Raw genomic sequence first — 27,392 nt, forward strand, 5'->3', positions numbered from 1 at the left:
GCAAACATTACATGTGCAATTCACAAAATAAATGGCATACTTTGCATGTGGAAAAGTTTACACATACTATCTTATGATGGAAATGTACCTATTGATGTAATTTTTAAAATATTTTTAAATGTACTCACATAAGGAGAACATCAGGAATATTTGTATTTGACTTTTTTAATGTCTACGACATGCTAACTTAGGCACACTTTTCCATTTTTATCAAAATATTTTCTCCTCCACAGTGTTTCCTTTGTGTTATTTATAGAAAAAGAATAAAAAAGTCAACTATCATAATCCCATAACTCAGTCTATAATACCCTCCTTCTCATTGCTAAAACAGTCTCTGTAGACTATACTTGTATTTTACCTACTTAAGTATTATTTCAATAAATGCATATCTCACAGCAGGTGTTTTAGAAAGTGTGAAGGAAAAGAACAATGTATTAACCAGATTAACTTTCAAGTCACTTTAATTCAGAAAATATTTACCTAGTCTAGGTGCTAGACTCCTTGCTGATTACAATTTTAAAAACAGCAAACCAAATCAGAAAATTAGTTTTTCCTTTATAATCTCTCATGCCTCTATAGTTATTTTTAAGCTATGTTAAAGTTATCGCATTTTAATTTTTAGGTGGATTTATTAAATTGCAAACCATTTAGAATTTTCAGGTAAGAATTAATCTCTAAACTAAATGAGTGTGTATCACTGTACACTTTTCACTTGTTCAAAGAAGTTCACTTAGGTCTTGGCAGCAGGATGTCATTTCTATCTACAGGCACTCATACTAAGAACACGATGCTTTTAGCTCCATTCATGTTAAAACAGTGCAACTTTTGAGGGAGATGCAGTTGGAGTAAATGGAGGTTTCTTTTATATAAATGTACACTTAGGAACAGCAATTAAAAATTGATCTGTATAAAGTAATTTAAATGGCTGTCACGTAGTTAACTTTGAAGGTACTGTTCACAATTCAGACCCTAGGAAAAAAAATGATTAAGAAGCAGTTTATAACTTTACTATATTAGATTTTTAAAAATATTTTAGATGTATTCACTGGCATCAAATATGGAAATTCTTATATAGATTTTAAATTCTGGCTTGATCACTGTTATTATATTTTACTAGTGATACTTTAAATTTGGCTGTAATGATCCTTTGGGTATTAGAAAAGTAGAAAAATAAAGGTCAGATAATACACAGCAAACCTGTTCTTAAATGGTTGATTTTTGTACTTTCTAAATAACGACAATTACCGAAAGACACTTGACCCTTCAGAGTCTCAGTTTAGTTATCTGTAAAATGTAATAATATGTCTTCTAAAATTGTCAAAGGCTCAAATATAAAGTACCTAACATCTAAAGCAGTAAATAATGGTTTTGTTCTTCCTTCCTAAATATTTGCATAAAAATCCATATAATTAAAATTTTTAAGTGAAAGGATCACAATGTGAAAGGTAAATTAGGATACATTCCTGATCTTTATAGTTGATTTCCCACCCTTCCCATGTCTATAAAGAGGCAAAACATAAAGTTAAAGAAGAGGGAAGAAAAGTAACTAACGTTTATAACATTCCTTTTAAATATATGCATATATAACTTTACAAGTGCAGATACTGAGGCACAAAGAGGCTGACTTGCTAAAAGTCACATATACAGTACACAGGAGCATCAGTACTTGAACCAGCTCTGGTTCTTTTTTTTTTTTTGGTCTTTTTAGGGCCACACCTGTGGCATATGAAGCTTCCCAGGCTAAGGGTTGAACTGGAGCTATATCTGCTAGCCTATACCATGGCTACAGCAACGCCAGATCCAAGCTGTGTCTGTGACCTACACCAAAGCTCACAACAACACCACATCCTTAACCCACTGAGAAAGGCCAGGGATTGAACCTGTGTCCTCCTGGATGCTAGTCAGATTCGATTCTGCTGAGCCAAGCTGGGAACTCCCCAGCTCTGGTTCTAAAAGCTATGTTCTTTCCTATCCACCTGCCTCCTATGGTTCAATTTTGGATGTTTATGTATTAATACCCTTGTTTCAATTTTAATATAAGAAAACTGAAGATACTAATTAATTTAGTTCTTTCTGGGGTATTTATGATTACTAGCAGACATTTGCTGAATACTCATTTGCTGCATATAATGGAAAATACATATTAAAATGTGCAAAATACAAGGGAATATATGTTATCAGTTACATAGGAATAATAAAAAAATTAAGCATTACCAAACTGCTAGGGAGAGGGAATCACTTTCAATTAGGATGATTAGGGGAGGCCTCAGAGAGATGATTACATGTGCACAGGGCACTAGAAGGAACGTTTGATTTCATCAGGAGAAATAAAAGACTGAAGAAGAAAACGAATATTCTAGGAAAAGAGAATGACATGAATATAAGTATGGAGACAAAATGTATGTTCAAGGTGGAGTATGTAGTCCACATTGGATAGAGTGTAAGGTTCTTCTTAAATAATAGGATATTTGTCTCAGAAACATGTTAGAGACGAACTGATGAGGGGTCTTGAATACCAAGTTAGAAACCCTGGATTTGATCTTAGAAGAAATGGAAAGTCACTAAACATCTTCAAGTAGAGAAATAAAAAAATCAGGGCAATGCCTTAATAAAATTAAACTGAGGATGATGTATAGCTAAAATAGAATTCACAATGGCCAGGAAAAAGAGAGATCAGTTAGAAGATTTTGACATTTCTTTGGAATGTAACAAAGGGAGTGAAAACAGAAATTCTCCTCAGTTCTGAAAATTTTGGAAGAATAAAATATATAAGGTGTATATTATATAACACATAAATACTACAGCTTCAGCTCTGAAACAATCTAAACATTTCCCTCTCTGACCACAACATTCTACTCTTTTAGTTCTTTATCATCTCATTTCACCAGTTTATCTACTTCTGACTAATCCCTTAATTTTTCTGAATATATCAGCCCTTCCCTGGCCTCATTTTCTTCCAGTCCCATGGTCAACACTTGAACTACCCTCTCAATACTCTCCGCCTGAGTCAGTAATTGAAACCTACCCTCTCTTCTTGATTCAAGGGGCTATAGAAAGCCTCACAACTCTGACATTATTGCAATGAGTTTCTATTATCAGTCACTTATGAAACTCTAGAATGAATACTTCTTAGTTTTTAACTTATTTAATAACTGATAATATTGAACCCTACCTCTCTTCCTGAAATTCCTGAATTCAGAACAGCTGCAATTAAATGTTCTCTTAATATTACCCTAAAAATGTACTGAGAGTCAGCATATTTTAACTAAAAACAACAAAAACAAACACCCTTTTCATCCAATGCTAATTTTAACTTCCTTGATTGTAAAACACTAAATGCAAAACAAAAAATTACTACAGAAATATGTTAATACTTTGTTGTAAACTATTCAGTTAGGGCAATAAAGTTCTGATTAAGAAAAAACAAACAAGCAAAGAGCTACAAATCAGAGACAGCTAAAATGCTCCCTTAGGACAATGAATGAACAAGCCATAAACATCTGTGGACTCAACAATGATGATAAAACCTTTAAAAAATACAATAAAAGTTCTCTCTGGACCCTGAAAAATGTTAAATTTAACAAATGAACCAGTTTCCAAAAAAATTTTAAAACACAAGATTATATACATCGTTTACATTTCTGATAATTACTGCTTCTAATGAACAATTAAAACAGGGTTAAAAAAGCAGATTCATTGAGTACATAATTTACTCAATTTTTTACTCCTTTCATTTAAAAGGAGTTTTCAAAAATGCCATAACATTTCGTTCCTATAATGCAGATTTTACTAATTAGAATTTTCTAACAATGTAGATCAAGGCCTTGAATAAAGTTCTTCTTTAAGTAACATGTTTCCTTATATACAGTAGAAATAAATGTTTTAAATAAAATTAAAGAGGAAAAGAAGATAGTTCAGAGAACTATCCTTTTCAACAACTCTTTACATTTGGATGACTCCTTATGAATCACTTAAATATCAATGAAAAATTTAAGAAAGAAGCTTAATAATCCTTTCAAAGCTGTTTTCATAGTCTTTCCTTAATATGTGATTACAGTCTCAAGTAATTTTATTTTTATAATTTTCTTTCTAACATGGAGTTGCCTTAAATGTTTTGTGTCATATTTTAGAAAGAACAAAAAGTGAAAAAGATGATGTTCGGATTATGATTCGCACTGAAATGTTAATATAATTAGGCATACAATTTCAGTTATAAATTAAGTTTAATTTTCATTTTAAACCTTTAAAAAGCATTTAAAGAGGTATTTAAACAACTACAGTGTGAGAGGTGATTCATTAAAATGTAAACATTCAATTGGCTGTTGAAAGAAAAACAATTTAAAATTATAAATATTTTCGGAGTTCCCACTCGTGGCTCAGTGGTCATGAACCCAACTAGTATCCATGAGAAAATGGATTTGACCCCTGGCCTTGTTCAGTGGGTTAAGGATCTGGTGCTGCTGTGAGCTGTGGTGTAGGTGGCAAATGCGGCTTGGATCCTGCATTGCTGTGGTTGTGGCGTAGGTTGGCAGCTGCAGCTCTGATTTGAACCCTAGCCTGGGAACTTCTATATGCCACACTTGCAGCTCAAAAAGAAAAAAAAAATTATATTTTCTAACTTAATTTTCATTCTCAGAGAAAACAAATAGCTGTAAAAGCATAATTATCATTTTGGTCTTACTGTGATCAGTGCGGTCAATCTTGTGACATCACTGTTGAGAAATCTGCAGAAGGAAAAGAGAAATAGCATTCAGCTGAATCATACTTAAGTAATTTCGTAAACTAAAAAGTCTGTCTAGAATATGTGTCTTTCTTGATGCCATAAGTCGTATTTTAATTAATCTAAAATTGTCAGGAAAAGTAGAATTGGAATGGCACAAAAAAGCATAAAACCCCTGGAGTTTATTTACAGGTTGTTATTTACTATGGTATGGTAAATTATATAAGCAACACCCCAGGGCTAACGTAACATTTTAGTAAATAAATTAAAGGATGTTTGGGCTAGTTTTATTTGTTTTCAAATATTTACTAACAAGGAAATCACAGTCTTAAATATATTACAAACAACAGATACCCAGGTACTGTATATAGGTACCCATTTCTTTATGATTAGATTAGCAGTTCAGCCTCTGGCCAGAAGATGATCTACTCATTACTAATTTACAGGAGAAACTGCTTCGTGTTAATCCTTACGAACAGTGGCGAAATTATTAAAGATTGAAAATATCATTACAAAGGAACTATAAACCCAGGGAAAGTTATAAGTTAAACTGCTTCCTAACTATATATGGCTTAGAGTTCTTATCTCTGTCAAATCCAAGCTTTTAGAAATTTCTTAATTAACAAGGTATGGCTTAATTTAAGGTAAGTTTTCAAGTGTTTAGTGTTAAAAAGTAACATGATGTTAACGCGTTTTAAGATTCATAATATGCTTTCATGCATAATTTCATCAGATCCATATAACAATTCAAAGAACCGGGAAAGTGGTATTTCTTATTATATACTCGGGGAAAATAGATGTTGCAGAGGATACTTGACTTGTTCAAGCACAGAGAACTGAGTTTTCCTTGGTTCCTTCTTTATCTCACACCTCCCAACCCATTCTGCTAATCATCCATCCTCATTCTGTCCTTAATTCAAAAGAAGTTATTACTGCTTTTTAATTCATTAGTTCAAGATATTGTTCTCCTATATATATGTCTATTCTAGTGTCCCTTCTAGTCTTAACTCAGTGACAAATATTAGCTCACAATACTCCCTTCCTAAAAACTGTCCAATGACTTTTCCATCACTTAGAATAAAGTTCACAGAGTTCTGTCAGGGCGCAGCGAAAATGAATCTGACTAGGAACCATGAGGTTTCGGGTTTGATCCCTGGCCTTGCTCAGAGGCTTAAGGATTCGGTGTTGCCGTGAACTGTGGTGTAGGTCGCAGACGCAGCTTGGATCTGGTGTTGCTGTGGCTGTGGTGTAGGCCGGCAGCTACAGCTCCGATTAGACCCCTAGCCTGGGAACCTCCATATGCCGTGGGTGCAGACCTAAAAACACAAAAAAGATAAAAAAGAATAAAGTTCATTATACCTATCATGGTCTCTTAGTCCCTCTGTTACCTGGTCTCCTGACTACGTCTCCCGTCATTCTCTCTACTGTGTTCCAGTCACAATGGCCTTTTTGATATTCCCTAAATATACCAAATTTGTCCCTCTTTAGGGCCTTGACATTTGCTGTTCTCTCAGTCTGGAGCAACTATTCTCCATATCTTTACAAGACTGGCTTTCTCACTTCATTCAGGTCTGAGAACAAGTGCCACCTCCTCAGTAAGGGTAAGGCTTCCCTTACCACCAGAGACTTTTCGGCTGCAAGCTCCATGAGAGAACAACACTAGAGCATTGTTTACAGCTGGAACCGAATAACTACTCAGGAAAAAGCTATTGAATGTATGAGTGAACAATTACTTATTGATTTCCTACTGCACCTAACACTATGCCCAGAGGGATGTATAAATTAAAATGCTTACAATTTCTATCTATTTAAAGAAAATATAACGACTTTGTGTACATTTTTAAAAGTCACTGGAGGGAGAGTTTGAGAAGCTAAAAAAAAAACAAAAGACAAAGCAAGGGTGTTGTGAAAGTGGGTGTAGTGAGTTACAGGTGTGATACAATGAGGTTTTGCATAATAACGATGAGGAGTGCAGAGAAAAATGGTAAATTCAAGACACATCTTACATGGAGAAACAAGAGGATTTCATGCTAAATTAAATATAGGAATAAGCACAGTAGAGAATGAAAGACTACTTGGGACACAATAAAGGAAACCTGCAGTGCTAGGGTGGAGTGACTTTTATCTCAGACAGTAAGCCCAGTGTTAACCACAGGCTACTCAAATGGAGATGCTTCCCAATAGCAGGTAGAAATTATGATTTAAAAATCAATCATATAACAAAGCACAATTAAAGCCAAGAGAGCAGATGAGTTCACCAAAGGAAAGAATATAAAGAAAAGACAGTCTATTCACCAGAATGTGAGGGGTAATCATAGATAAGGCTCATGGAACACAAGAGAGGTGACAGTGCACAGAATTTTAAGTCTAAGAAACAGAAAAATGGAAAGTACACTGACTGAAGGCAAAAGAGGAAAGATTTACATGGAGGGGTCAGAGAAGTTAAACCAGAAACTTACGTTTTCTAAACTACCCATGCTCCCACCATATCAAAGCAGATCAGAATGTGGCTACATAGATGGAACACACTATTCTCTGTATCCAAAGACCTGCCTTCAAGGAACTCCTTGCTAGCATTATGCTCTCAACTTCAATCAATACAAAAAAAAACCATCTTGTGATGGTAAAGAGTCAATACAAAAAGTTTCCTGAAAGAAGCAATTATACTTTCTATAAAACCATGTAATGAAAAAGGTATTAAATATTTTTAAATTGTTACAGTCAAACAATATAAGTAACAAAATTAAAAGATAAATGTTCCGTTTTATTTTTATTTTTTGGGAAAAAAGATAATTGAGATTAAACCTATAGTTTAAAATGCAAAAAAAAAAAAATTTAAATTTAAAATGCATACTTTATTTTAAACCCTAAACCTAGAGTTCCCCTGGTGGCGCAGTGGTAATGAACCTGACTAGTATTCATGAGGATGCAGGTTCAATCCCTGGCCTCCTTGATCAGTGGGTTAAGGATCCAGCATTGCCGTGCTGTAGCATAGGTTGCAGATGTGGCCAGAATCCCATGTCGCTGTGGCTGTGGTGTAGGCTAGTGGCTACAGCTCTGATTCGAACCCTAGCCTGGGAACTTCCATATGCCATGGGTGGAGCCATAAAAAAGACAATAAATAAATAAATAAAATGAAATAACCCCCAAACTTCGTAGTATAAAAACCTAATAAAGGCATTCCTTCATCATGGTAGCAATTTTTAGTCATAACATACTGGATATTTGCAAATGCATAAAAAAAAATTCATGAAATTAAAATGACACTAGAGGTTAAAGCCAGACAAGTCTTAACGATTCTCATAAAGATTCCAAGTGGCTTTTATCAGGAAAAGTTAGTTCTTTTATTTTTCTTTTATTATTTTTTAGGGCCAAACCTGCAGCATATAGAGGTTCCCAGGCTAGAGGTCCAATCAGAACTACAGCTGCCGGCCTACACCACAGACACAGCAATGCAGGATCCTTAATCTGCTGAGCGGAGGCCAGGGATTGAACCTGTAACCTCATGGTTCCTAGTCGAATTCATTTCTGCTCCACAACGGGAACTCCAAGAAAAGGTAATTCTTTAAAATCATTTTGAAACAAGGAAATATATTCAAATTAGACATATAAAAAGTAACATTACATTTTTATAAAAACATAATATCTAATGTATTGGTTATTACTTTTCCCCTATAAGATATCATTCTTGTAAATAATGCACAGCTATATTTATCCTCAGCTATATTTATCCTCAGAAAACACCTACCAATGTTAAAGTGTGGGGAAAGAAATTTTAAATTATACAATTTTATGAGTATGTTTTCAGTACTTAGAATGTAACTATCTCTATTTTTCTTCTGACTCTGCTCTCAAATGGAAAAAGTCCTTATGTAATCAATTTTAGCATATTTAAGTCTTAACCTTCGCTTGACAATTCTACCTAAGTTTCAAGACATAGAAACTAAGGATATTTCTCCTTACCTAGCTTATTGAAAAAATTCAAAGATAAATGAATAGGAGTTCTTGTCGTGGCTCAGCAGAAACGAATCTGATTTGTATCCATGAGGACACAGGTTCGATCCCTGGCCTCGCTCAGTGCATTAAAGATCCTGCATTGCCCTGAGCTTGGTGTAGGTTGCAGACACGGCTCTGATCCCACGTTGCTATAGCTGTAGCATAGGTCAGCATCTACAGCTCCAATTTGACCCCTAGCCTGGGAACCTCCATATGCCATGGGTGTGGTCCTAAATAGACAAAAAAATAAAATAATAAAATAAAATAAATGAATAGAAAACCTACTACCTTTTCCTCACCTTACTCAATCTGAACATGGAGATATATGTTAATTAACCCTAAAATTCACCTAAAGCAATAATCACTAAAATATTTAATCTTTAGTTTCTGTATCACCTTTAACATTTTCTCTGTGTTCCATGCTCTCTTCAAGGCATAGTTATATAGTTATTTCTAAAATTTCTATATGAAAAAATATAAATTATTTCTAAAATTTCTATATGAAAAGTAACTTCATAAACCATATGCTACTTGTAGGCTGTTTCTGTGCTACAATCTTGAATTACAGGCATGGAAAGTCTGTCATTATTCTCTTTGTAGAGAATTACAACTATGCATATTTTGGCATATGCTTTTTTAAGATTTAATAAAAAACTTAATAAAAATCTAAACATGCTTCTACCATCATCTAGTTATTTCAAATCCTTATATTTATTACTATTATTATTACTTGGAGAAATCATTGCTAGGAAAAAAAATCACAAGCTTTGATAAGAAATACTTTTTTGGTAAGAAGGATACTTGTAAATGATAGGAAACAGTAGATTAGGTAAGCTGGTAAAATGTGACCTACCTCTAATAGGATAGAGTACCAATATCTGTGGGATGTGGGTTCTCCATCCCACAGGAAACAGAAGCCTGACTGTACTACTCCACTTTATATAAGGGACTTGAGCATCCATGGATTTTGGTATCCACGACAGGGTCTGGAATCAATCCCTCACTGATATTAAGAGACAACTCTATCCAGAGCTGTGCAATGGAACCTTATGAAATAATGGGAATGTTTAATGTCTACGCTGTCCAATACCTAGCCCATAGCCAAATTTGGCTTCTGGGTACTTATAATATGGTTAGTGTGACTAAGGAACTCAATTTTAAGTATTAACTAATGTAAATTTAAACATCCACACATAGCTAGTGGCTACCATAATAGAGAGCGCAACTAGGCATTTCTTAAACTATACTAGGATCAAAGTGTAAATTATCCTCCTAAATAATTTGAAAATTTATTTTCCCTATTTTTTTTAGATACATGGGGGAAAAAAAAAAACTTTGACTGTGTTGGGCAAGATATATTCAATTCAGGAACACTGCTCCAAATTTGGAAAGAAATTATTTTATCTTCAAATAACTTTATGCTGGGTGGAAAAGGTTTATTTTATTGCAGAATTCTTAATGTATCGCAGTGTTTATAACGGGAAACAGTCTTAAGTTTTAAAAAAACTTGGCTTTTAAATCTCTTTAACTTTAAATCTAAATCAGCTAGGAAGAAGGAGTTTAATTCATTTACTCATGCACTGTTAGGACTAAAAACTCAGGAGAACTTAGAAAAAAAAAGAAATTTATTTTATTTTATTTACAATTTTAATGGTCCTGATCATTGGAAACCTCTTTTGCTATCAATTATTTGACCTTTTTTTATTGTTTTAAGGAAAAAACATGAGCAAGCTTTAACATCAAGACAAGAATTTTAAGCATGTAGTATGGTATGTATGAAGCCTGCCATCAAGTCTACAGTGGACATATAAATTTGAAGACCTTCTATAATATTAATATTAATTTTGCCAGAATTCCCTGGTAGCTCAGTGGATTAAGGATCCAGCATTGTTACTGCCATGGCTCAGGTCACTGCTCTAGTACAGGCTGGACACTGGGTCAGGAAACTTCCACATGCCGTGGGCATGGCCAAAAAAAAAAGTTTTGTTAAGCAGGTTTGTCAAATTAGAAAAGCACCTATCAATTTAGATAGTTTAGATACTTTATCTACAAGCAACAAAGTTTTAAAGTGATAGAAATCATTTCCTGACCCATACAAACAGTGATTATATTGATATCTAGGTAAAGGTTTTTTTCCTGATTTCATGGAGAGAAGACATCAAAGGTAGAAAAAGGGAAAAAAAATAGGTAGCCTGGATAGATATTTCCAATTCCAAGCAGTACTTTTGGTACATAACACTCACTGAATGCTCTCTGTCCTCAATTCCAACTGTAGATCTAAGCAGGGTATGTGGTAAAATATTAGATGTGCTTCTTCCCTTAATGTTCAGAGAGGCTGTGAAGGCAGTAGTTCCTGTGATTCTTGCCACTGCACATTAATCCATGCACATTAATTCAATCCCTCTCAATACCAAGGGACAACTGTGATTCAATACTTGTGTTAGAAATAATCTGAAGCCTACTATCTACACAAGACATACCCAGAAATTTAAAAATGATGACTCTATAGCCTCTAGAAGTCTAGAAATAAAGTAAATCAGTTTCTCATTTTAAAACACCAAGCTTTGTCATATCATAACCTAAAACAAAGTGAGCTTCCCCTTAAGAGAACTGCCTTAAGTAATATAGAAAACCAAAAGCAAAAACAAAAAAGCATGCAATATCTCTTTAAAACCTTAAGGAGATGATTTGCCAGAATTCTAACTTTTTGTCACCCTTTCCAAACTACTACTCTCTTCACCAAAACAAATATTACTTGAGGTAAAACCAAATATAAGAAGACTCCATTTTAAAAAGCACTTCTCGGAGTTCCCATTGTAGTGCAGCAGAAACAAATCCAACTAGTATCCATGAGGATGTGGGTTCAATCCCTAGCCTCACTCAGTGGGTTAAGGATCCAGTATTGTTGTGAGCTGTGGTGTAGGTCACAGACGTGGGTTGGATCCCGTGATGCTGTGGCTGTGGCATAGGCCAGCAGCTGTAGCTCTGTTTCAATCCCTAGCCAGGGAACTTCCATATGCTGCAGGGGCAGCCCTAAAATGCCAAAAAAAAAAAAAAAAAAAGCACTTCTTAGAGAAAACTGTAATTCAGAATTTTCAAACCAACACTATTTACAATAGCTAAGACATGGAAGCAACTCAAATGTCCATCAACAAATGAATGTATAGAGTAGATGTGGTACATATATCCACTGGAATACTATTCAGCCATAAAAAAGAATGAAATAATGTGATTTGTGGCAACATGGATGGGCCCAGAGATAATCATACTAAGTGAAGTCAGACAGAGAAAGACAAATATGTGATATTGCTTATATGTGGAATCTTTTTTTTTTTATATATATAATTTTTTTATTTTCCCACTGTACAGCAAGGGGGTCAGGCTATCCTTACATGTATACATTACAATTACATTTTTCCCCCCACCCTTTGTTCTGTTGCACCATGAGTATCTAGACAAAGTTCTCAATGCTATTCAGCAGGATCTCATTGTAAATCTATTCTTTTTTTTTTTTTTTTTTTTTTGTTGTTGTTGTTGTTGTTGTTGTTGTTGCTATTTCTTGCACCGCTCCCGCGGCATATGGAGGTTCCCAGGCTAGGGGTTGAATCGGAGCTGTAGCCACCGGCCTACGCCAGAGCCACAGCAACGCGGGATCCGAGCCGCATCTGCAACCTACACCACAGCTCACGGCAACGCCGGATCCTCAACCCACTGAGCAAGGGCAGGGACCGAACCTGCAACCTCATGGTTCCTAGTCGGATTCGTTAACCACTGCGCCACGATGGGAACTCCGTAAATCTATTCTAAGTTGTGTCTGATAAGCCCAAGCTCCCGATCCCTCCCACTCCCTCCCCCTCCCATCAGGCAGCCACAAGTCTCTTCTCCAAGTCCATGATTTTCTTTTCTGAGGAGATGTTCATTTGTGCTGGATATTAGATTCCAGTTATAAGTGATATCATATGGTATTTGCCTTTGTCTTTCTGGCTCATTTCACTCAGTATGAGATTCTCTAGTTCCATCCATGTTGCTGCAAATGGCATGATGTCATCCTTTTTTATGGCTGAGTAGTATTCCATTGTGTATATATACCACCTCTTCCAAATCCAATCATCTGTCGATGGACATTTGGGTTGTTTCCATGTCCTGGCTATTGTGAATAGTGCTGCAATGAACATGCGGGTGCACGTGTCTCTCTTAAGTAGAGTTTTGTCCGGATAGATGCCCAAGAGTGGGGTTGCGGGGTCATATGGAAGTTCTATGTATAGATTTCTAAGGTATCTCCAAACTGCTCTCCATAGTGGCTGTACCAGTTTACATTCCCACCAGCAGTGCAGGAGGGTTCCCTTTTCTCCACAGCCCCTCCAGCACTTGTTATTTGTGGATTTATTAATGATGGCCGTTCTGACTGGTGTGAGGTGGTATCTCATGGTAGTTTTGATTTGCATTTCTCTTATAATCAGCGATGTTGAGCATTTTTTCATGTGTTTGTTGGCCATCTGTATATCTTCTTTGGAGAAATGTCTATTCAGGTCTTTTGCCCATTTTTCCATTGATTGATTAGAATCTTTAAAAATAATACAAATGGGAGTTCCCGTCATGGCTCAGTGGTTAACGAATCCGACTAGGAACCATGAAGTTGCAGGTTCGGTCCCTGCCCTTGCTCAGTGGGTTGAGGATCCGGCATTGCCGTGAGCTGTGGTATAGGTTGTAGATGCAGCTCAGATCCCTCGTTGCTGTGGCTCTGGTGTAGGCTGGCAGCTACAGCTCCAATTAGACCCCTAGCCTGGGAACCTCCATATGCTATGGGAGCAGCCCCAGAAAAAGGCAAAAAGACAAAAAAAAAAAAAAAAAAAAAAATGAAATTATTTACAAAACAAATAGACTCAGAAACATAGAAAACAAACTTACGGTTATCAAAGGGGAAGGGGGAGAGGGATAAAATAGAAGTTTTGGCTTAATAGATACACATTAATATATAAAAAATAAACAACATAATCCTAATGTATAACAAAGAGAACTATACTCATACTTTGTAATAACTTATAATGGAAAAGAATCTGAAAAAGAATATATAAATAAAATTGAATCACTTTACACCAGAAACTATCATAACATTGCATATAAACTATAGTTCAATAAAAGATAATAATAAATTAAAATAAAAACGCACTTCCTATATTGTCAATTTTTTTTTTTTTACCTTTTTGCCTTTTCTAGGGCTACTCCCATGGCATATGGAGGTTCCCAGACTAGAGGTCTAATCGGAGCTGTAGCCACAGGACTATGCCAGAGCCACAGCAATGTAGGATCTGAGCCACATCTGCGATCTACACCACAGCTCATGGTAACGCCAGATCCTTAACCCACTGAGCGAGGCCAGGGACCGAACCTGCAACCTCATGGTTCCTAGTCAGATTCATTAACCACTGTGCCACAACAGGAACTCCATTTGCTTTATATACTTTTTTTTCTTTTTGGATGCACCCAGGGCATGTGGAAGATCCCAGACCAGGGATCAGACTCATGTCAAAGCAGCAACCTGAGCCATTGCAGTGACAATGATGATCCTCAATCCACTGCACCACAAGAGAACTCCGATTTTCATTTCTTATAAAGTTACATTTTCATAAGTTACTAAAATTTATCAATAGTTTCACTACCTTACTGCGAAAAGCTGTCATTCCCTCAAAAAGTATCACATTCCTCATTTGCAACACTTGTCCTTATTTTTCTATGTGATTGAAACTTCTCTAAAAGAGTAATAATTTCCAGAGGTTAACTCATAAAACTTTTAGGCAACTAACATAAGCCTTATTACATGAATTATCTACAGCTCAGATGGCAACTTCATAATTTTGCTAATAAAAAATAACCATGCAAATGAAGCACATCTTGCTATTAGACTTTGTGAATTTTTAAATATAAAGCTCTTTGTTTCTCTAAAGTTCACCACCATATTCTTTTAACACTAATTAGCACTTCCCAAAATCTTTACTCACTTGTTCATACATTTCAGCTTTAGAGCCATAAATGGGCATCCAGTAGAGGAAGAAAGTGATAGCACTGTCAATAGATGTTGAAACATTCTTGAGGCTAATACATACACAATATCTAAAAATGAACTAATCACTTGGGTGAAGTAATACAATGAAGGGCTTCACTTGAGAAAAATTGTATGCTGCTTGAGCTGTATTTTTTTCTCTTAAGTTTTTTACAGAATTCATCTCAAATTACAGCAAGAGAAAGAGGCAAAGCCTTTAGGAATTACTATTAACTAAACTAAAATACATTATCTGAAAATAAATTATGGGAAAATTTTAGTTTTTATCTAAATTAGAGTCCATCTTGGTCTTGTCAACAAATGGCAAATTGATAATTTGCCACTTTTATGATCACCTTAAAAAAAACCACCTCACTTGAACAAGCCAGCAACCAAGACAAACATAGTTCACAGTTTTATAAAGGTTTCAGGTACCACTGCTAAAAGACTTTAAGGAAACTATTCCAGTCCAAACCTTCAAAGTTCCATTTCAGATTATGGCTATGAAGACTCGTGAAACAATTAAGCAATCTAACAACATGCAATCAAAAAAAATATTTAGTTAGATATAAGAACTAAAGTCACCTCATTAATTCTAGATTTCAGATAATACACACTTTACTCTTTTCTATTAAAAGTACTTTGCTTGGAGTTCCCGTCCTGGCGCAGTGGTTAACGAATCTGACTAGGAATCATGAGGTTGCGGGTTCGGTCCCTGCCCTTGCTCAGTGGGTTAACGATCCGGCATTGCCGTGAGCTGTAGTGTAGGTTGCAGACGCGGCTCGGATCCCGCATTGCTGTGGCTCTGGCGTAGGCTGGTGGCTACAGCTCCGATTCGACCCCTAGCCTGGGAACCTCCATATGCCGCGGGAGCGGCCCAAGAAATGGCAAAAAGACAAAAAATAAATAAAAAATAAATAAAAGTACTTTGCTATGAATATTTAGGGATATTAAGTAATCATTACTGCTACTTTATTTTCCTGAGAACTCTTAGAATGATTTCATCATAAAAAAGAAATCTGGTTTAAGGCTTTCAACAAGGTGCTACATTACCCTGGTCCACTTTCAGAATTTTGGCAGACATGCATAAGATACCTTAGGCAATCTCTTCATACTTCAGGTGGCCATACCGTAATTATCTACTTCACAAGGATATTGTGAAGTTTTAATTATGCTTATGAAATTTCTTGAGGTATACAGATGAAAGAGAGCTCTGTAAGGCTCAGATAGAATTAACTGCTATGTACTTGATGAAAAAAATGCCACTTAAGAGCATTTAATAGTAACAACAGGGATAAGATGGAGAAGACTGAAGTAGGAATAAGATTGGTGATGTACTGACAGTACTAAGAAATCAAGGATTCAGTTTTGGCAAAGTTACTCAAGTAAAGAGTTTCAGAAAAAAAAATGACATGATCAACCAAGACAAATGCTGCTGGGAAACACTTAACCTAAGAATGAGCAATGACCACTGAATTTAGTTAGATAAATTTCACTGATGCCCATGACAAGAATGGTGTCAGTAGAGTAGTGTAGACAAAAGCACTGAACAGGATAAGTACAGCAGACAAAGTGCAATGAGGGTATGGAAGCAACATATATGGACAACTCTTTGAAGGAGTTTTGCTACAAAAAAAATTGCAGAGAAACAGTAAGGTAGCTTGGGGGAATATGGAGTTCTTGAAAGATTTTTGCATTAAAATGGAGTATATGCTGAGGAGAAGGATTTAGGTAGGAAAAATGATGATGGGGAAAATTACAAAAGTAAAATCAATCATTACTAAACACCTAATAAATGTATAAATCTGTCCTCGGTAGAAATGCAAAGATAACAAATATAAGACATTAACTAATTTAATAATTCTATGGAACCTATATTAAAAATCATAGGGGGAAATACCACATATAATTAAATTAAAAATCCTTTAGAAACAATATTATTTTGTAATAGAAGCTGCCACATTGAAAATATGAAAGCAATGTTGACATTTCACGATGTGACAGGAATGTCCTTCTAAGCTATACACATGCAGCTGCACAGTGTGAAAATAATACCATACACAGCTTCTGATTTGATTATGCACAGTGGAGCTTAACTAGGATCAACATTAGACAAAAAGTAAAGCCAGCAATTTCAAAAAACTTTCCCTCTTCCCTCCTCTGTGTTGATCTATTTTCACTTTTGGATTTCCAGCACCACTCTATTCTATAACATCACTCTATTCAAAATAGAAAGCAATTCATACTATCAATCATTTGAACAAATTTTTGTCATTTCCAAAATTCCATTCCCTCTGCTTTTTAATTAGTTTCCACTATGTTCCCTTGCCACTAAGTTTTAGATAGAAAGAACTGGAAAGTTATAAAGATAATTATTAATTACATATTAGTGTAAATTAATAAGTCATTCAAAGACATTTGCATTTCAGGCTTTTTTCCTCTCATACCACCCTTTTTTCTCTCTACGTTTTTATACACCCTGTCCTGTTCTAAAATATGAGGTAATATTCTTAGATGAGGTTATATACTAAAAAAGTACATAATATCCATAATAAAAATAACTTGTGAGTGAGAAAAATAAGACCAGGCCAAGAAGGTTAGTTTCAAAACTGCATGTCATAAGGCACTGTGTACACTTTGTCACTGGAGAACCAAATACATGGCTTTCAGTTTCCTGAAAACCAATGCAAAGAAGAAATGACTATTGTATGCAACTTCTGTTTATTTGAATTATTCACAATATTCATAATGTGAAAAGAAATCCCTTTCTTTCTTCCTTCTTTCCTTCCTCCCTCCCTTTCTTTCTTTTAATGGGCACATCAGTGGCATGTGGAAGTTCCCAGTCTAGGGGGTCAAACTGGGGCTGCATCTGAGGCCTACACCAAAGCCACAGCAACACCAGATCTAAGCTGCATCTGTGAGCTACACCTCAGCTTGTGTCAAGGCTAGAACCTTAATCCACTGAGAGAGGCCAGTGATCAAACCTGCATCCTCAAAGAAATAACATCAGGTCCTTAACACATTAAGCCACAACTTTAGAAATCATTTTCTTAAAGAAAACACAGCTCTTTTTTTGTTACTGTGATCTGAGGACAGTTGTTCTATTGAGTGATCAAAAAGGTTCCAGCATTAAAAAAAATAATGAGTTTTAAAGGCCTATTTCTTTCAGACACTGACCATTGGCATCATACTTAAAGAGCATTTTAGCAGCTAAAACAATACAATTCAAGGATTTCACATATAATTTTAATTCCAGGATAAGATATGAACTAGCCAGAGCAGTATTTTACATGTTTCAGTCACTCCTCCCCCAAATATTAAAATTTGAGAAATCACAATGAATTTTTTAGATGGAGATAAAATACACATGAAATAAAATTCACCATTTTAAAGTGCATAATTCAGTGGTTTTAGTATATTCACAATGTTATGCCACCATCCCAACTATGTGATTCCAGAACCCTTTTATCAACCCCCCAAAACACCATACCAATTAAGCAGTCATTATACATTTTTTTTTTTTTTTTTGCTTTTTAGGGCCGCACCCGCGGCATATGGAGGTTCCCAGGCGAGGGGTCCAATCGGAGGTACAGCCCGACCTACACCACAGCCATAGCAACACCAGATCAGAACTGCGTCTGCGACCTACACCACAGCTCACGGCAACACCGAATCCTTAACCCACTGAGCAAGGACAGGGATTGAACCCGCAACCTCATGGCTCCTAGTCAGATTTGTTTCCACTACACCGAGACAGGAACTCCACACATTTTTATTTCCACTCTCCCTTCCAGCATCTTGCAACAACTGATCTACGTTCTATTTCTATGAATTTGCCTCTTCTACACATCTAATATAATACAATCATATAATATGTGTGGCTTCTTTCATTTAGCATGTTTTCAAGCCTCATCCATATTATAGTATATATCAGAACTTCATTTCCTTGAATAGCTGAATAATACCCAGTTATATGTACATTTTATTCATCTCTTCATCAATTAAGATACATTTTGGTTGTTTCCACTTTTTAGCTGTTGGAATAACACTACGAAAAATTCATGTACAAATTTTTGTGTGGACAAAAATTTTTAGTTTTCTTAGATATATACCTAGAAATGGGAGATGAGTCACATGGTAGCTCTATGTTTAACTTACCAAGTAACTGCAAAACTGTTTTCCAAAGCTGCTACTTCATTTTACTTTCCCACAGTGTATTAGACTTCCATGTCCTCCATCCTCACCAATATTTATTTTCCATTGGTTTTGATTTTCTGTAGTTATTTTAGTAGAAATGAAATATTGGAGTTCCCGTGGCGCGGTGGTTAACGAATCCGACTAGGAACCATGAGGTTGCGGGTTCGGTCCCTGGCCTTGCTCAGTGGGTTAACGATCCGGCGTTGCCGTGAGCTGTGGTGTAGGTTGCAGACGCGGCTCGGATCCCGCGTTGCTGTGGCTCTGGCGTAGGCCGGTGGCTACAGCTCCGATTCAACCCCTAGCCTGGGAACCTCCATATGCCACGGGAGCGGCCCAAGAAATAGCAACAACAACAACAAAAAAGACAAAAAGACAAAAAAAAAAAAGAAATATTATCTCATTGTGAGTTTGATTTGCATTTTTGATGCCTAATAATGTTGCACACCTTTTCATGTGCTTATTGCCATTTACATATCTTCTTTAGAGAAATATTCAGATCTTTTGTCCAGCCTTTAATTGGGTTATTTATCATGTTTGTTGTGGAGTTCACACTGTGAACACTGTTGCATTCACAAGGAATATTTTTTTTTTGTCAGTTGTCGGTTCCCAGGGTAGGGGTCGAATCAGAGCTGTAGCTGCTGGCCTACACCACAGCCACAGCAAAGCCAGGTCCAAGCCATGTCTGCTACCTACCCCACAGCTCACCGCAATGCCAGATCCTCAACCCACTGAGTGAGGCCAGGGATCGAAACTGTGTCCTCCCGATGCTAGTCAGATTCGTTTCCACTGAGCCACAACAGGAATTCCCCCATAATGAATTTTCAAAGACTGTCATCTGTTACCAGTTTTTAAATTAAGATTGACAAAATATAAGATTATAATTTGTGAAAATGATGATGGCAGATCAAAATTATTTTGAGACAGAAGACACATTTCCATTTTATAATGATCTATTGTATATTAATATCAATACTAAATCCTTGCTCTGCCTATGAATTCTCTTCCTCCTCACCATCAAAATGTACTATCATGTCAGTGAACAGTCCATATCCATAAGGAGGCACACTGTTTCAACATTCAACAAAAACTGACAATTGTCAAATAATAATCAGAAAAAAAAGGTTAGATATTAAAACAGCTTGCAGGAGTTGAAAAGAAACTGCCAAAATAAATGGATTACAGTTCAAAAAAGTAAAAGTATATAACATTTGCACACTCACTAAGCTCTTATGCAGACTGCAAAGCTTTTTTTTTTTTTTTTTTGTCTTTTTGCCCTTTCTTGAGCCACTCTCGCGGCATATGGAGGTTCCCAGGCTAGGGGTCTAATTGGAGCCATAACCACCGGCCTATGTCAGAGCCACAGCAACACGGAATCCGAGCTGCGTATGCAACCTACACCACAACTCACAGCAATGCCGGATCCGTAACCCACTGAGCAAGGCCAGGGATCGAACCCACAACATCATGGTTCCTAGTCGGATTCGCTAACCACTGAGCCACGACAGGAACTCCCGCAGACTGCAAAGCTTTTAAAAAAATTTTAAAGGTCTCTTATTTGGAGGTTTCAAGACAATGCTAGTTTAATGTTTTCAACAAAAGCCAAGGATAAGCCAGTGCCTGGATTTCTCTGGTGTGAACAGGTAATGTTTTTCTTTAAAGTTCTAGTAACAGAAAGAAAGATTTTACTAATCATTAAATTAATTAACCAGATTCAACCAGCAGCTGGAATTCATGGTAAAAAGGCTGGTAAAATAATAATTCTGAGTTTTCTGATTGTGATTCTTAATAGCTGGAATTTGAAATAAGCAAAGGCTGAATTTTCAGGGAGAAGAGGAAAAGATTAGGAAAAGCTGCCAAGCTAAATCACTTGAATATCTAAGTTTTATTAAATATATTTAAATTCACTATTGTCATAATAAATAAGTTTTATTATAATATTTACTATTTTTCCCTTATATTAGGATTTCTAAGCCCTACTCTCTAACATTCCTTGGCATGCTCTCTGTTCTACCTACTGATGCATAGGCAGCATTTAACAAGTAAAAATTAACATATGTCACCATAACACATATTTCTTGACTTTTAATTTCAACATATATTTGTGATGTTATCAATGATACAAAATCATTACATATTAGTATGAACCAGCTTTGTTCTCAAAAACCTTAAAAAGATGATTTAAATTAAAAAGAGATTCTTTTCTCAAAATTACTAGTGAATTAAACAAGCATAAAAGTTGGAATATTTCAAAGATAAGAGCTGCCTTCAGTTTCTAAAAAAACTGTGAAGTAAGATATTCAGGATGAAACAATGACTGTTTTTGGAGCAACCCGAAGATATAACCACATACTGCAAAATATGAAGACTGTTCTTCCCTTTCCTATCATATACCTAAGCAAAATGGGCTAAGAAGGGTCAATAAAAAACATAAAACAGATTTAATGCTGAACTTCTGTAACTATATACTTCATTAGCAAGTTTTCATTAATAAGCAGAAATAGTATTAAAAGAGTCAAATATAATGCTTGCTTTTTTAAAAGTTGGCATATTTAGGATTTTTAAAAAATATATAATAAAATATACTTAAGTTTCTCAAAATAAAAAGGTATTTTTTTACAAAGCCACAGTAATCAATAGTCTGCTACTGGTACCAAAACAGAAATACAGACGAATGGAACAGAAAAGAGAAGCCAGAAATAAACCAGACACTTATGATCAATTAATCTTTGACAAAGGAGGCAAGAATATAAAATGGGAAAAAAACAGTCTCTTCAGCAAGTGGTGCTGGGAAAACTGGACAGCCACATGTACATCAGCGAAACTGGAACACACCCTCATACCATGCACAAAAATAAACTCAAAATAGCTGAAAGACTTAAACATAAGCCAAGACACCATTAAACTCCTAGAAGAGAACATAGGCAAAATATTCTCTGACATCCACATTACAAATGTTTCTTAGGCCAGTCTCCCAAGGTAACAGAAACAAAAGCAAAAATAAACCAATGGGACCTATTCAAACTGACAAGTTTTTGCACAGAAAAGGAAACCATTAAAAAACAAAACCCCAAAAAGACAACCTACGGAATGGGAGAAAATAGTTTCAAACATGCAACTGACAAGAGCTTAATCTCTAAAATATACAAACAACTTATACAACTCAATAGCAAAAAAACCAACAACACAACTGAAAAATGGGCAAGAGACCTGAATAGACATTTCTCCAAAGAAGATATACAGATGAAAAAATGCTCAACATCACTGATTATTAGAGAAATGAAAAAACTACTATGAGGTACCACCTCACAACAGTCAGAATGGCCATCATTAATAAGTCCACAAATAACAAATGCTGGAGAGGGTGTGAAGAAAAGGTAACCCTCCTGCACTGTTGATGGCAATGTAAATTCGTATAACCACTATGGAAAACAGTATGGAGGTACCTCAGAAAACTAAATATATAGAAACTATACAGCAATCCCACTCTTGAGCATATATCCAAACAAAACATTCCTTGAAAAAGACACATGGACCCACCCATATGTTCACTGCAGCACTATTCACAATAGCCAAGACATGGAAACAGCCTAAATGTCCACTGACAGATGAATGGATTAAGAAGATGTGGTAGGGAGTTCCGTCGTGGCACAGTGGTTAACGAATCTGACTAGGAACCATGAGGTTGCGGGTTCGGTCCCTGGCCTTGCTCAGTGGGTTAACGATCCGGCGTTGCCGTGAGCTGTGGTGTAGGTTGCAGATGAAGCTCGGATCCCGCGTTGCTGTGGCTCTGCCTTAGGCCAGTGGCTACACTCCGATTCGACCCCTAGCCTGGGAACCTCCATATGTCGCGGGGGGCGGCCCAAAGAAATAGCAAAAAAAAAAGAAGATGTGGTATATATACGCAATGGCATACTACTCAGCCATAAAAAAAAACGCCATTTGCAGCAACACGGATAATGGATGGAACTAGAGACTCTCATACTATGTGAAGTAAGTCAGAAAGAGAAGACAAATACCATATGATATCATTTATATTTGGAATCTAGTTTATGGGACAAATAAACCTTTCCTTAGAAAAGAAAAGGATTTGCAGAACAGACTGTGGTTGCCAAGGGGAAGGGGGAGGAAATGGGATGGACTGGGAGTTTGGGATTGGTATATGCAAACTATTGCATTTGGGATGGAAAAACAGTGAGATTCTGCTGTAAAGCACTGGGAACTACATCTAGTCAATTGTGATGGAACATGTTGGAGGATAATGTGAGAAAAATAATGTATGTATGTACGTGTGAATGGGTCACTTTGCTGTACAGTAGAAAATTGACAGAACACTGTAAACCAATTAAAATGGAAAAATTCATTAAAAAATAAAAACTTATTTTTGATTCAAAATTTAAATATGATTTCACTTATTTGCTTGTCAAAAACTTTCAAAAATGTGATAAATAAAAATTTATTTTCAGCAATTAATTTATCTGAGAGAGAATTTTTTTGTTGTTTACCTTAATCCAAAGAAGCTAGGTCAAGGTTGGGTTCATCCCAGGTACACAAGGATGGTTCAACATATGCAAATCAATCAGCATCATATACCACATTAACAAAAAAAAAGTCAAAAATCATACGATCATCTCAGTAGATGCAGAAAAAGCATTTGGCAAAGTCCAACATCCATTCATAATCAAGACCCTCGCCAAAGTGGGTACAGAGCGAACATTCCTGAATATAATCAAAGCCATTTATGATAAACCCACAGCAAATATAATCCTCAATGGGAAAAACTGAAAGCCTTCTCACTCAAATCTGGAACAAGACAGGGATGCCCACTCTCACCACTGCTCTTCAACATAGTTTTAAAAGTCCTAGCCACAGCAATTACACAAACAAAAGAAAGAAAAGGCATCCATATAGGAAGAGAAGAAATAAAACTGTCACTGTATGCAGATGACATGATATTATACATAGAAAACCCTACTCAACCCCAAAACTCCTTGAACTGATTAATAAATTCAGCAAAGTAGCAGGATATAAGATTAACATTCAGAAGTCAGTTGCATTTCTGTATACCAGCAATGAAATATTAGAAAAGGAATACAAAAATACGATACCTTTTAAAATTGCACCTCACAAAATCAAATACCTCGGAATACACCTGACCAAGGAGGTAAAGGACATATATGCCGAGAACTATAAAACTTTAATCAAAGAAATCAAAGAAGATGTAAAGAAATGGAAAGATATTCCATGTTCCTGGATTGGAAAAATCAATATTGTAAAAATGGCCATACTACCCAAAGCGATCTACAGATTCAATGCAATCCCTATCAAATTATCCATGACATTTTTCACAGAACTAGAGCAAACAATCCAAACATTTATATGGAACCACAAAAGACCCAGAATCGCCAAAGCAATCCTGAGAAACAAAATCCAAGCAGGAGGCATCACTCTCCCAGACTTCAAGAAATACTACAAAGCCACAGTCATCAAAACAGTGTGGTACTGGTATCAAAACAGACAGACAGACCAATGGAACAGAATAGAGAATCCGGAAATAAACCCTGACACCTATGGTCAATTAATCTTTGACAAGGGAGGCAAGAACATAAAATGGGAAAAAGAAAGTCTATTCAGCAAGCATTGCTGGGAAACCTGGACAGCTGTATGCAAAGCAATGAAACTAGAACACACCCTCACACCATGCACAAAAATAAACTCCAAATGGCTGAAAGACTTAAATATACGACAGGACACCATCAAACTCCTAGAAGAAAACATAGGCAAAACACTCTCTGACATCAACATCATGAATAGTTTCTCAGGTCAGTCTCCCAAAGCAATAGAAATTAGAGCAAAAATAAACCCATGGGACCTCATCAAACTGAAAAGCTTTTGCACAGCAAAGGAAACCAAAAAGAAAACAAAAACACAACTTACAGAATGGGAGCAAATAGTTTCAAATGATGCAACTGACAAGGGCTTAATCTCTAGAATATATAAACAACTTATACAACCCAACAGCAAAAAAGCGAATCAATCAATGGAAAAATGGGCAAAAGACCTGAATAGACATTTCTCCAAAGAAGATATACAGATGGCCAACAAACACATGAAAAAATGCTCAACATCGCTGATTATAAGAGAAATGCAAATCAAAACTACCATGAGATACCACCTCACACCAGTCAGAACGGCCATCATTAATAAATCCACAAATAACAAGTGCTGGAGGGGCTGTGGAGAAAAGGGAACCCTCCTGCACTGCTGGTGGGAATGTAAACTGGTACAGCCACTATGGAGAGCAGTTTGGAGATACCTTAGAAATCTATACATAGAACTTCCATATGACCCCGCAACCCCACTCTTGGGCATCTATCCGGACAAAACTCTACTTAAGAGAGACACGTGCACCCGCATGTTCATTGCAGCACTATTCACAATAGCCAGGACATGGAAACAACCCAAATGTCCATTGACAGATGATTGGATTTGGAAGAGGTGGTATATATACACAATGGAATACTACTCAGCCATAAAAAAGGATGACATCATGCCATTTGCAGCAACATGGATGGAACTAGAGAATCTCATACTGAGTGAAATGAGCCAGAAAGACAAAGGCAAATACCATATGATATCACTTATAACTGGAATCTAATATCCAGCACAAATGAACATCTCCTCAGAAAAGAAAATCATGGACTTGGAGAAGAGACTTGTGGCTGCCTGATGGGAGGGGGAGGGAGTGGGAGGGATCGGGAGCTTGGGCTTATCAGACACAACTTAGAATAGATTTACAAGGAGATCCTGCTGAATAGCATTGAGAACTTTGTCTAGATACTCATGTTGCAACAGAACAAAGGGTGGGGGGAAAAAATGTAATTGTAATGTATACATGTAAGGATAACCTGACCCCCTTGCTGTACAGTGGGAAAATAAAAAAATTATAAAAAAAATAAAATAAAATAATAATAATTAAAAAAAAAAGAAGCTAGGTCAATACATTAAGATACAAACAATATTCCATGATAAAATAATAAGCCTTATATGGTGTCTGATACATAGTATATTTTCAATGTACATCTATTAAACTAAGTTCTAAGTCTTATCTGTGCCTCATCTTCTTCTGAATACCTGTTATACAGAGAATAAATATTCTGATCTTTGGTTTAAAATTTAAAACTTAAAATATTATTCCTCATAAATTCATTTCACTTTTTTTTAAATGGCCACACCCATGGATATGGAATTTCCCGGGCCAGGGATTGAATCTGAGCCACTACTAAGGCAGGGAAGGATCCTTTAACCCACTGGGCTGGGGATCTAACCTGCATCCTGGCGCTGCAGAGACACTGAGGATCCTGTTGCACCACAGAGGGAACCCCCCAATTTTGGACAATTTTAAAAAAGGATAATTTTGATCCAGCATTTTATTTAATTTTTAAAATTCAATTTAATTTTTTTTTTGGGGGGGCTGTGCTCGCAGTGATAACACCGAATCCTTAACTAAGGCTACCAGGGAACTCAATCATTCCAGTATTTTAAATGGAATTTAACTGCATAGAAAACGACGAAAAAGGAGTTCCCATTGTGGCGCAGCAGAAACAAATCCAACTAGTAATCATGAAGTTGCAGGTTTGATTCCTGGCCTCACTCAGTGGGTTAAGGATCTGGGGTTGCCATGAGCTGTGGTGTAGGCCAGTGGCTATAGCTCTGATTCGACCCCTAGCCTGGGAACCTCCATGTGCCGCAGGTGCAGTCCTAAAAAAAAAAAAAAAAGGAAAGGACCAAAAAGAAGAAAAAAAAAGTAGAGTAGTAATTGATTTGAAAATCTCCCCTATACATCACTCTGAGGTGAGAGTGACCCCACCTTAAATGACCTTTTTGTTAGATTTATACCTCCACGAGATTTATTTCTTATCTTTCTCTCTCTGACTCCTTTCCTTTTGTCAGGCAAAAACAACTTCCTCTGGAAACCATTTTCCAACCTCTACCATCTACCATCAATCCCAGTACCAACTTTCAACACTCTAGATAAGTGAGGTAATCTTAATACCCCATAAGATGCTGTGCATGTATCTATCACTGAATAACTTACATTGTTAGAATTTTCTTTTTATTGGTTTCCTTTAATTAAACTCTAAGTTCCATGCAAGCAATGGTATGTCTAATACATAACAGATATGGTATAATAACAAATAAACAGTCTTTGTTCCTGGTTGCTAGTGCAAAGCTGCAAAAGCTATGGAATTTAAATTTTCTGTCTTTGTATGCTAGTGAGATGACTCACGGGGAAGGAGTGATAGACAGCTTCAGGAAAGTGTCTGGGCACCAGACAAACTAACCACTCAATTAGAGGACTAGAATTTTCACCTCTAACTCTGTCGCCTAACTCTGGAAAGACTTGAGATTGAGTTCAGTCACCAAAGGCCAATGATTTAA

At 36.2% G+C, this 27,392-nt stretch overlaps 1 long non-coding RNA gene across 1 annotated transcript in view; it reads right to left on the reverse strand.

Annotated features, from left to right (window-relative positions):
- Positions 4,677-27,392, reverse strand: part of LOC110256931 — a 171,731-nt gene continuing 149,015 nt past the window's right edge. Inside the window, exon 5 of the long non-coding RNA XR_002339014.1 lies at positions 4,677-4,724. This is a non-coding gene — a long non-coding RNA (uncharacterized LOC110256931). The remainder of the gene's footprint in view (positions 4,725-27,392) is intronic.

This window comes from Sus scrofa, chromosome 15 (genome assembly GCF_000003025.6).
Source record: "Sus scrofa isolate TJ Tabasco breed Duroc chromosome 15, Sscrofa11.1, whole genome shotgun sequence".
Lineage (NCBI taxonomy): Eukaryota > Metazoa > Chordata > Mammalia > Artiodactyla > Suidae > Sus > Sus scrofa.